The following is a 12,044-nucleotide window of genomic DNA, read 5'->3' on the forward strand; positions in this document are numbered from 1 at the left end:
TATTGCAATGATATCAAGTTTCCTCTCTATGTGCTTAAGGTTTTGAAGTTATGCTTGTTTTACCTTCCTATGCAAGTTGATTCTTGTTCCCATAAGTTGTTTTCTCACAAAATCCCTATGCATAGGAAGTGGGTTAGACTTAAATGTTCTAGTCATATTCTTCATTATGCTCCCGTTATGTTTCAATTCTTATCTTTTATGTGAGCATCATTGTCATCATCATGCCTAGCTAATAAGGCAATAAAGAAAAGCGCTTGTTGGGAGACAACCCAATATTTACCCTTACTGTTTTTGTGTGTTCACATGATTATGCTACTGTAGTAATCATGTTTTATAGCTTTTGTTTCAATAAAGTGCCAAGTAAGACCTTTGGGATAACCTACGGTGATAGTTATTTGATCTTGCTGTAAAAAACAGAAACTTTGTGCGCACGAGATTAGTTTTAATAAATCACAGGAACGTGCTTTTCAGTTGATTCCAATTGCATAAGATCAATAAGCAAATTATCTAGGTCCTCCTATTTTGGTAGATTTTTCTGAGTTCTAGAAGTTTGCGTTAGTTACAGATTACTACAGACTGTTCTGTTTTTGACAGATTCTGTTTTTCGTGTGTTGTTTGCTTATTTTGATGACTCTATGGCTAGTAAAATAGTTTATAAACCATAGAGAAGTTGGAATACAGTAGGTTTAACACCAATATAAATAAACAATGAGTTCATTACAGTAGCTTGAAGTGGTGTTTTGTTTTCTTTCGCTAACGGAGCTCAAGAGTTTTCTGTTGAGTTTTGTGTTGTGAAGTTTTCAAGTTTTGGGTAAAGATTCGATGGACTATGGAATAAGGAGTGGCAAGAGCCTAAGCTTGGGGATGCCCAAGGCACCCCAAGGTAATATTCAAGGACAACCAATAGCCTAAGCTTGAGGATGCCCCGGAAGGCATCCCCTCTTTAGTCTTCGTTCATCGGTAACTTTACTTGGAGCTATATTTTTATTCACCACATGATATGTGTTTTGCTTGGAGCGTCATTTTATTTTCTTTAGATTTGCTTGCTGTTTGAATAGAATACCAAGATCTGAAATTATTAAATGAGAGAGAGTCTTCACATAGCTAAATAATTATTTAACTACTCATTGATCTTCACTTATATCTTTTTGGAGTAGTTTGTCATTGACTCGTGTGCTTCACTTATATCCTATGAGTAAATGGTTGAATGAATTGAATATCATAAATCTGAAATTATATATGTTTCATATGCCTTTCCCATGGGGAGTAATACCTTCACATATAAGAAGTAGAGGTGGTAAATTTATTTAAGGTTGGCAAACTCTGTATTGGTCACTTGAACAATTCATGAAAGAATATTGAAGGAAGAGAGATTTCACATATAAATATACTATCTTGGACATCTTCTATGATTGTGAGCCCCATTAATTATTTTCAAACTTGAGCAAATTAGTTGAAGTTGGACAAGGAAGACAGCATAATGAGTTATGCTTGGGTATATTTGTATAGAAGTTATATTGTTATGGATCCTCTAACATGTGGTGCTTGCTATTTAGAATCCTTTGCTAGCCAAAATATCTGTACTAAGCGGGAATACTGCTTGTGCATCCAAATTCCTTGAACCAAGTTTCTTCCATGAGTGTCCACCATATCTACCTATATGCGGTATTTACCTGCCGTTCCAAGTAAATTTGCATGTGCCAAACTCTAAACCTTCAAATAATAATCTATTTTGTATGCCCGAATCGCTCATGTAGCGACTACGGGTTAGTAGTATCTTCCATGCTAGGTGGGTTATTCTCACGATGAGTGGACTCCGTTCATCATTCACGAGAAAATGGCTGGTAACTGGGATGCCCAGTCCCATGATCAAAAGATTGAAATCAAATAAAAAATAATTGCAAACAAAACTCCCCCCAGGTTTGATGTTAGTTGGAGGCACCCGTTGTTTCGGGCAAGCCATGGATTGATGATTGTTGGTGGAGGGGGAGTAAAAAACTTTACCTTTCTGTTTGGGAACCGCCTATAATGTATGTAGTATGGAAGATATTGGGAACTCTTGGTCGTTATGTTGACAATGAAAGCATACCTCTCAAAATTATTTTCATCTCTGTTTTTGCTCTGAGCTCTGGCACCTCTGCAAATCCCTGCTTCCCTCTGCGAAGGGCCTATCTTTTACTTTTATGCAAGAGTCCATAGTATTCCTTCTCATTCCAACCTACACTTTAGTTGGCAAGCATCATATGATGGAAATATCTGAGCATATATGGCCATTCAAATATATTTGATCATGAATTATTACTGTTGACATTACCCTTGAGGTAAAAGGTTGGGAGGCGAAACATTAAGCCCCTATCTTTCTCTGTGTTCGATGAATATTATTTGTTCTAAAAATATGCTTTGAGTGGTAGCAATCATGGAAGACTAAATGATAGTTGAGTATGTGGAGTTTGCTAAATCAAAGCTCTGACATAGACTCTTCCTGAAAATAAGATGAATTGTAATTGTTTGATGACTAATAACACGGTTTGTTAGTTTTCAAGAAAGTTTATGATCTATACTTTAACATGTGAATAGTTTGTTACTTGATCATTCAAAGTTCTATGAGTTGAGCTACTGTTATGACATATAATGAAGCTAGAAAAGGTGATTGAAATTATCATTGATCAAACTTGTGCACCTTCTAGCATTCACACTTCATAAATTATTTCTTTTATCATTTACCTACTCGAGGACGAGCATGAATTAAGCTTGGGGATGCTGATACGTCTCCAACGTATCTATAATTTATGAAGTACTCATGCTATTATATTATCCATCTTGGATGTTTATTGGGCTTTACTATGCACTTTTATATTCTTTTGGGACTAACCTATTGACCCAGAGCCCGGTGCCAGTTTCTGTTTTTTTCCCTTGTTTCAGTGTTTCGCGGAAAAGCAATATCAAACGGAGTCCAAACGGAATGAAACCTTCGAAAAAGTTATTTTTGGAAAGAAAGCAATACAGGAGACTTGGAGTGTACGTCAGGAAAGAAACGAGGGAGGCACGAGGCAGGGGGCGCGCCCACCCCCCTGGGCGCGCCCTCCACCCTCATGGGCCCCTCGTGGCTCCCCTGACGTATTTCTTCCTCCTATATATACCAATATACCCTAAAACCTTTGGGGAACAGAATAGATCTGGAGTTCCGCCGCCGCAAGCCTCTGTAGCCACCAAAAACCTCTCGGGAGGCCGTTCCGGCACCCTGCCGGAGGGGGGGATCCCTCACCGGTGGCCATCTTCATCATCCCGGCGCTCTCCATGACGAGGAGGGAGTAGTTCACCCTCGGGGCTGAGGGTATGTACCAGTAGCTATGTGTTTGATCTCTCTCTCTCTCTCGTGTTCTTGATTTGGCACGATCTTGATGTATCGCGAGCTTTGCTATTATAGTTGGATCTTATGTTGCTTCTCCCCCTCTACTCTCTTGTAATGGATTGAGTTTTCCCTTTGAATTAATCTTATCGGATTGAGTCTTTAAAGATTTGAGAACACTTGATGTATGTCTTGCCGTGCGTATCTATGGTGACAATGGGATATCACGTGATTCACTTGATGTATGTTTTGGTGATCAACTTGCGGGTTCCGCCCATGAACTTATGCATAGGGGTTGGCACACGTTTTCGTCGTGATTCTCCGGTAGAAACTTTGGGGCACTCTTTGAGGTTCTATGTGTTGGTTGAATAGATGAATCTGAGATTGTGTGATGCATATCGTATAATCATACCCACGGATACTTGAGGTGACATTGGAGTATCTAGGTGACATTAGGGTTTTGGTTGATTTGTGTCTTAAGGTGTTATTCTAGTACGAACTCTAGGGCTCTTTGTGACACTTATAGGAATAGCCCAACGGATTGATTGGAAAGAATAACTTTGAGGTGGTTTCGTACCCTACCATAATCTCTTCGTTTGTTCTCCGCTATTAGTGACTTTGGAGTGACTCTTTGTTGCATGTTGAGGGATAGTTATATGATCCAATTATGTTATTATTGTTGAGAGAACTTGCACTAGTGAAAGTATGAACCCTAGGCCTTATTTCCTAGCATTGCAATACCGTTTACGCTCACTTTTATGACGTGTTACCTTGCTGTTTTTATATTTTCAGATTACAAATACTCATATCTATCATCCATATTGCACTTGTATCACCATCTCTTCGCCGAACTAGTGCACCTATACAATTTACCATTGTATTGGGTGTGTTGGGGACACAAGAGACTCTTTGCCATTTGGTTGCAGGGTTGCTTGAGAGAGACCATCTTCATCCTACACCTCCCACGGATTGATAAACCTTAGGTCATCCACTTGAGGGAAATTTGCTACTGTCCTACAAACCTCTGCACTTGGAGGCCCAACAACGTCTACAGGGAGAAGGTTGGGTAGTAGACATCACTCTCCCGTGAAGCTCTGCTGGATCGGAGTTCGCGGGACGTCATCGAGCTGAACGTGTGCTAAACTCGGAGGTGCCGTACGTTCGGTACTTGGATCGGTCGGATCGTGAAGACGTACGACTACATCAACTGCGTTGTGCTAACGCTTCCGCTTTCGGTCTACGAGGGTACGTGGACACACTCTCCCCTCTCGTTGCTATGCATCACCATGATCCTGTGTGTGCGTAGTGTTGAGGATGTAGCTACTAGTGTAACCCGCCCAAGATGGGCCGGGTTACGTTGCGACAGCTCTTCGTTCAGAAGCCCAAGGACAGGTTAAGGATGGCGGTTTAGTAATAGGCCTAAGGCCCATAGGCGACTTAAGGCCCGTAGTAGTAAACCGCCGTTGTGGCATGACTTGTAGTGTAAGGCAAGAATAGTTAAGAGTCCAAGCCGGACACAGTTTATGAGCCGGCCGAAACTCTGAGAGCCGCTGGGCGTTAACCTTTCTATATAAAGGGACGACCTGGCGGCGGTTCAGGACAAGGAAGATCAGATCGATAGCCAAGCAGAGCGGTTTAGCTCCTGGTCATCGAAATCCTAAGCAATACCACCTCAACTGGAGTAGGCTTTTACCTTCAACGTAAGGGGCCGAACCGGTATAATCCTCGTGTCCTTTGTCCCGTTTAACCCCTTTAAGCTTCCTAGCTGCGATGGCTCCACGACTAAGTCCTTGCACGAGGACATCTGCCGTGACAATTCCACGACAGTTGGCGCCCACTGTGGGGCCAGCGCACGGTGGATTTGAGTTCTTGAAGGGCAGCTTCGAAGGGCTCAAGGGATACGCTGTGGGCCGGATGACCAAGAGTCGTCGCGGCAAGCTCTACATCGACGACGCAGGCTAGGGCCCCGACGCCGGCTCAATTGAGTACGGGTACCGGGTCCCCTTCGGCAGAATCCACGTTTTCATTGGCAAGATTGGCGAGCCGGGCCCTGAGCCGGACATCTGCACCGACCCCGTCGAGACGGCTCAGCGTGCAAGACCCGCTCGGACTCTGCCGGCCTTGAAGCGTGCTTTCGTGGGATGTGTCCATGGAGAACTCTTTGAAGGATCTGGATCTGGCGAGGAGACGGCCACCCGCTCTGACGGTGAGTCGTCCACAGGTGAGACCGACTCGTTATATCAACTTCAAGATGGCAGGCTCAGGGGTTGTTCCGATGGCGACAGTATTTCGGACCCCTTTGAGCCGCAGAGCCGGGTTGGAATCTTCATGGCCGGCACACATCCTGTCCAAAACTCCGCCGCTGGGGCAGGAGGCCCTGTGCACTCGCCGGCTCAGGTGCTGATGGATCTCACGGACAAGATGACGGCCCTGTTAACCGCTACGGTCGCCCCAGCGGATCAAGCTCAACATGATGCGGAGGTGGCATAGTTAAAGCTGGATATAGCAAGAGCCAAGGAAGATCTGGCAGCGGAAGGGATCAGGATGGCTGCAGAGCGGGCGGCTCTCGACGCCCAGACTCGGCTGATTCAGGCGCAGTCTTTCCGGCTCACGATGGATCAGAACGCATCCAATGAGACCATGAGAAGGAGGCATCAGAAGGCTCAATCTCGACTCCCTCCGGTTTACGATCCTCGAAACCTCTTCAACACGCCTGGTGCAGGGCCCAGTAACCCGCCAGAAATCACGGCACCCGCGGCTGGAACGCCGATTCAACCGCAAGTGATGGGGCCTCCCCGTGTGAACACTGCCCCGCCTCAATACGTGCCTATACCACCGGGTCATTATGCCAACCCGTTGGAAAACATGATCGCCACAGCGGCGCGACTGGCGGCTCTCCCAGTCGAGGGCGACTCTCCGACGGCGGTCGAAACCCGCCGGGTCAGAGAGCTTCTTCAGACGGCTCTGGCACAACAGGAGGCATATTCATATAGCCGGGACAGGATTCATTCAACCCCTCGTCCAAACCGGAGCCCAAGTTATAGCAGACACATGGTTTCAGCGACCGGCTCAAGCAACGTCCGGCGCCGTGACTTGCCAGTTGGCCACGGCCCGGCACATAATGGAGCCTTTAACGCGGTAGACCAAGACAGAGCACGACAAGAGGTGGAGCAGGCGGCTCAGCTGACAGCTTACCAGCCCCTCCCGGTTTATCCGACGGCTTCTATCGAGGCGGGCGTACCTACGAGGACCGGAGGTGTCCCTTGTCTGGTGTCGGCTCTCCGTAATGAACGTCTGCCCAAGGATTTCAAAGGACCTAGGAAGGTACCTGATTACACGGCTGATTTACAACCCGGAGCATGGATCGAGAGCTACGAGATGGCTATGGAGTTGCTGGAGGTCAGCGAAGCGGCAATGGCCAAATACTTCACCATGATGTTGGATGGGACTGCCCGCACTTGGTTGAAAGGACTGCCGCCTAATTCTATCAGGTCATGGGCAGAGCTAAAAGCCCGGTTCATCCAAAACTTCAAAGATACATGTAGGCAATCTATGTCAATTGTGGATTTGACTAACTGCAAGCAGCAAGAGGGCGAGTCTACAACCCATTGGGTTCGCCGGGTCAAAGAGATAATACATTCGTCTAATAAGATGGATGCCGGCTCTGCAGTCTTAATGTTGGAGCAAAATTGTCGTTTTGCGCCCCTGAAGATGAAGCTCGGGCGGCTCAAGCGCGATTGCAATGATATGGGTACGCTGATGGCGGCTCTGGTCAAGTACGCCGACTCTGATAGTACCAAGGATCCCGCGTCTGATGATGAAAGGATAGGGAAGGGAAAGAAGAATGGCAATGGCAAGGGCCCTCAGCATAAGCCGACGAACCAGGGAGGTAACAAACGTAAGGCTAATGGCAGTATGGAGTTTGTGGCCAACACCAATGCGCAGGGTAACAACCACCGACGCAAGGGGAGACCACCTCCCCGAGCCGGCGGGTCAGGCCCGACGCTTGAGCAATTGTTGAATGAGCCCTGTCCAAGGCATGGCTCTAGGGAGAAGTCGGCCACTCATCTATGGAAAGACTGCGCAATCATGAAAGCCTTCAAAAGTTCCAACGCTTTTAATAGCAACAATGGGCAGGGCGGCGGCTCAGGCGCCGGCGGCTTTCATGGCCCGGGCGGCGGCTCTAATTCCAATTCTCAGAATTTTCAAAGGGGTTTTAATCAGCAATCTGGCCAGGGTAATCAGCAGCAGCAGCAGCAGGGGGGATACCAGACCAATCCAAAGCAGCTCAATGGTGGACAGTATCATGTGTTTACTACCAGTCTGTGCAAGCGGGATCATAAGCTTCATAAGAGGGCTGTGAATGATGTTGAGCCGGCGGTTCCACGCTATTTAAGATGGTCTGAGCAGCCTATTGTATGGAGTAGGGAAGATCACCCTCCCCGGGTTGATAATCCGGGTCACCTGGCCTTGGTGGTGGCTCCTCAGGTCGGGGGGTATAAATTCACCAAAGTGCTCATGGACGGAGGCAGTAGCATCAACATCCTCTATTATGAGACCTTCCCTTGTATGGGACTAACTGATAAAAACCTCAGCCAGTCCAACACTGTTTTCCATGGGGTGGTGCCCGGTAAGTCGGCGTATCCAGTCGGTAAGATCGAGCTGGAAGTAGCCTTTGGAGATGAGTACAACTACAGGGCGGAAAGACTGACTTTTGAGGTGGTTAAAATAAGAAGCCCGTACCATGCTTTATTTGGGCGGCCGGCTTACGCCAAGTTCATGGCACGGCCGTGTTACGTGTATTTGCAGCTCAAGATGCCGGGTCACAATGGGACCATTACGGCTCATGGCAGCCGAAAGATAGCCTTGGAGTGTGAGGAAGGTGACGCTGCTTACGCTGAATCTGTTTGTGCGACAGAGGAATTGAAGTTTTACAAGGATAATGTTGACCCGGCGCAGATATGACGTCTTTGAAAAAGCCAACCACGGAGCATGAGCCGGTAATGAAATTTAAGTCAGCCGATGAGACTAAACTTGTTGACTTTGTTCCAGGTGACTCATCTAAGCAGTTCAGCATCAGTGCCAATCTGGATCCGAAATAGGAAGGCGCGCTCATCGAGTTCATCCGTGAGAACAGGGACATCTTTGCATGGAAACCTTCGGACATGCCGGGTGTACCAAGAGAACTCGCTGAGCACACTCTCAATATTGATCCGAAGTTTAAGCCAGTCAGGCAGTTCCTTCGGCGGTTTAATGAGAAGAGGCGGAAAGCCATTGGTGAGGAAGTAGCCCAGCTCTTGGCGGCCGGGTTTATCGTTGAAGTCTTTCATCCAGAATGGTTAGCTAACCTGGTGCTCGTGCTCAAGAAGAATGGCACCTGGCGTATGTGTGTGGACTATACGGATTTAAACAAGGCTTGTCCGGCTGATCCTTTTGCTCTCCCCCGTATTGATCAAATTATTGATGCTACGGCAGGTTGTGAGCGTTTGAGTTTTTTGGATGCGTACTCTGGTTACCATCAGATCAAAATGGTTGTTAAGGACCAAGAGAAGACGGCGTTCATTACTCCCTTTGGAGCCTTCTGTTATGTGTCTATGACTTCCGGGCGCAAGAGTGCACAGGCGACTTACCAGCGTTGCGTGCAGAATTGTCTTCATAATCAGATTGGGCGCAACGTTCATGCTTATGTGGATGATATTGTGGTCAAATCCAGAGAGAAGGAAACCTTGGTAGATGATCTGAAAGAGACCTTTGATAATCTCCGGGTCTACAAGATGATGCTTAATCCGGCCAAGTGTGTTTTTGGTGTTCCTGCAGGCAAGCTCTTGGGTTTTCTGGTTTCTCACAGAGGCATTGAAGCTAACCCGGAGAAGATCAAGGCAATCACCTCTCTGGCTAAGCCGGCGTGCATAAATGACGTCCAGCGTCTGGCGGGTCGTATCGCTGCTTTGAGTCGGTTTATAAGCCGGTTGGGTGAAAAGGCCATGCCACTATATCAGATGATGAAGAAAACAGATGACTTTGTATGGAATGATGCTGCTAATGCTGCTTTCGAGGATTTGAAAAGACAGCTAGCTGAGCCGCCAGTCCTTGCCGCTCCTGTCGATAAGGAGCCTTTATTGTTGTATGTAGCCGCTAACACACGAGCCGTCAGTGTGGCTTTGGTGGTGGAGCGTAAGGAAGCGGGTAAGGAACATTCGGTTCAGCGGCCGGTTTACTACGTCAGCGAAGTACTCATTGAGTCCAAGCAACGGTATCCACATTGACATAAGCTTGTTTATGGGGTGTTCATGGCAAGCCGGAAGCTTAAGCATTATTTCCAGGGCCACCCTATCACTGTGGTTAGTTCTGCTCCCCTAGGAGATATCATCCAAAACAGAGAAGCCACAGGAAGAGTTGCTAAGTGGGCCATAGAGCTTGGGCCTCATGGTCTAAAGTACGTGCCACGTACTGCTATCAAATCTCAAGCGTTGGTGGATTTCATCAACGATTGGACAGAGCTGCAGGTGCCTGAAGAAAAACCGGATAATACATACTGGACTATTCACTTCGACGGGTCCAGGCAATTGGAGGGCTCGGGGGCTGGAGTTGTGTTAGCTTCCCCTCGAGGTGACAAGTTTTGTTATGTACTACGGTTGATGTTTCCCTGTACTAACAATGCAGCTGAGTACGAGGCCTTGCTCCATGGTCTTCGGATGGCTAAGGAGATGAGCTTAAGCCGGGTAATGTGTTTTGGCGACTCAGATTTGGTGGCCCAGCCAGTATCGGGCAAGTGGGATTCCAAGGACCCGCTCATGGCGGCTTATCGCCGCGAAGTTGATGCCATTGCTGGACATTTTCAGGGTTACCAAGTAGAGCACATCGATCGCAGAAAGAACGAGGCGGCTGATGCATTAAGCCGGTTAGGTTCTCAGCGAAAGCCGGTGCCGCCTAATACTTTCTTGGATATTCTGCATAACCCTTCTGTCAAGTTGCCTACAGAGGAAGACTTGGTTGTTCCTGACCCAGAAGCACAGTTGGTGGCGGCTTTCCACGTTATCCCAGATTGGACAGTGCCATACTTGGCTTACATGGTCCGGGGAGAATTGCCTGAGGATGAAACTTTGGCCAGACAAATAACCCGGCGGTCTAAGTCAATGATAATTGTCAATGGCGAGCTGCATCATCGCAGTGTCACTGGAGCTTTTCAGCGTTGTGTTTCCTCTAAGGAAGGTCAAGAAATTTTACGTGAGATTCACGAGGGGGATTGTGGCCATCATGCCGGCTCAAAATCCCTTGTGGCCAAGGCTTATCGTCATGGTTTTTATTGGCTGACGGCTCATGCTGATGCAGAGGACTTGGTCAGTAAATGTGACGGATGTCAGAAGTTCTCAAGACGGGCTCACGTGCCGGCTCAAGAGTTGAGGATGATTCCAATCACTTGGCCGTTTGCAATCTGGGGGCTCGATATGGTTGGACCTTTCAAAAGTTCCAAAGATAAGAAGACCCACCTCTTGGTGGCGGTTGACAAGTTCACAAAGTGGGTTGAGGCAGAGCCAGTTAGTAAGTGTGACGCAGCCACAGCGGTTCAGTTCATGAAAAAGGTGATATTTCGCTTTGGTTTTCCACACAGCATTATAACTGACAATGGTACCAATCTATCTAAAGGCTCCATGGCGGATTTTTGTCAACGAGAGCATATTCGGCTTGATGTTTCATCAGTGGCTCACCCTCAATCCAATGGTCAAGCTGAGAGAGCCAATCAGGAAATCTTGAAGGGCATCAAGCCCCGGCTTTTGGTCCCTTTGCAATGGACGCCGGGTTGTTGGGTGGAGGAATTACCTTCTGTATTATGGAGCATCAACACTACTCCTAACAGGTCTACGGGTTACACACCTTTCTTCATGGTTTACGGAGCTGAGGCGGTCCTCCCTAGCGACATCCGTCATGACTCGCCTCGAGTGGCGGCTTATGTCGAGGCGGATAATGAGCAGGCGCGTCAAGATGCTCTTGACTTGTTGGACGAACAACGTGATGTAGCAGCAGCTCGCTCGGCGATTTACCAACAAGACCTGCGCCGCTATCACAGCCGCCGGGTTAAGTCCAGGGTCTTTCAGGAAGGTGGTTTGGTGCTCCGGCTCATCCAGGATCAAACAGATGCACACAAACTATCCCCACCTTGGGAAGGGCCCTTTGTGGTTAGCAAGAACTTGCACAACGGGTCATACTACCTCATCGATGTTCGAGAGCACAAAGATTCACGTAAGTCGGAGGAGGAGACCCGCCGGCCATGGAACATAGCTCAGCTTCAGCCTTATTACACTTGAGCCACCGGCTCTCATAATGTACATATTTCTATAGCCATGTATATATGGTGATAAATAATAAAGCAGGACCTCTGTCCTTTTTTCCTCCAAAGGTAAATGTATCATTGTTATTTTCATTGTAATATTACATGGTCACTTGGAGGTTGGTCCGGCTTATGATCGTATTCGAATCTAGCTGTTAAAAAATGATCACTTGGGGGCTTCCTGTTCAAACATAGGTCGTATTCGAACCAAAGAGAACATAGCTGTCGATACCCACTTGATTGGCATATTGCCGAGCTCATTGGGGAGTTTTGCTTGATCATATTTGAATCATAGCTCAACCCCCTTTGAGAACCGACGTGGATCGTATTCGAATCAGCGTCGTTAAACAACTCTCAAGGTCATTT

The sequence above is a fragment of the Aegilops tauschii genome, chromosome 2, assembly GCF_002575655.3.
Source record: "Aegilops tauschii subsp. strangulata cultivar AL8/78 chromosome 2, Aet v6.0, whole genome shotgun sequence".
Lineage (NCBI taxonomy): Eukaryota > Viridiplantae > Streptophyta > Magnoliopsida > Poales > Poaceae > Aegilops > Aegilops tauschii.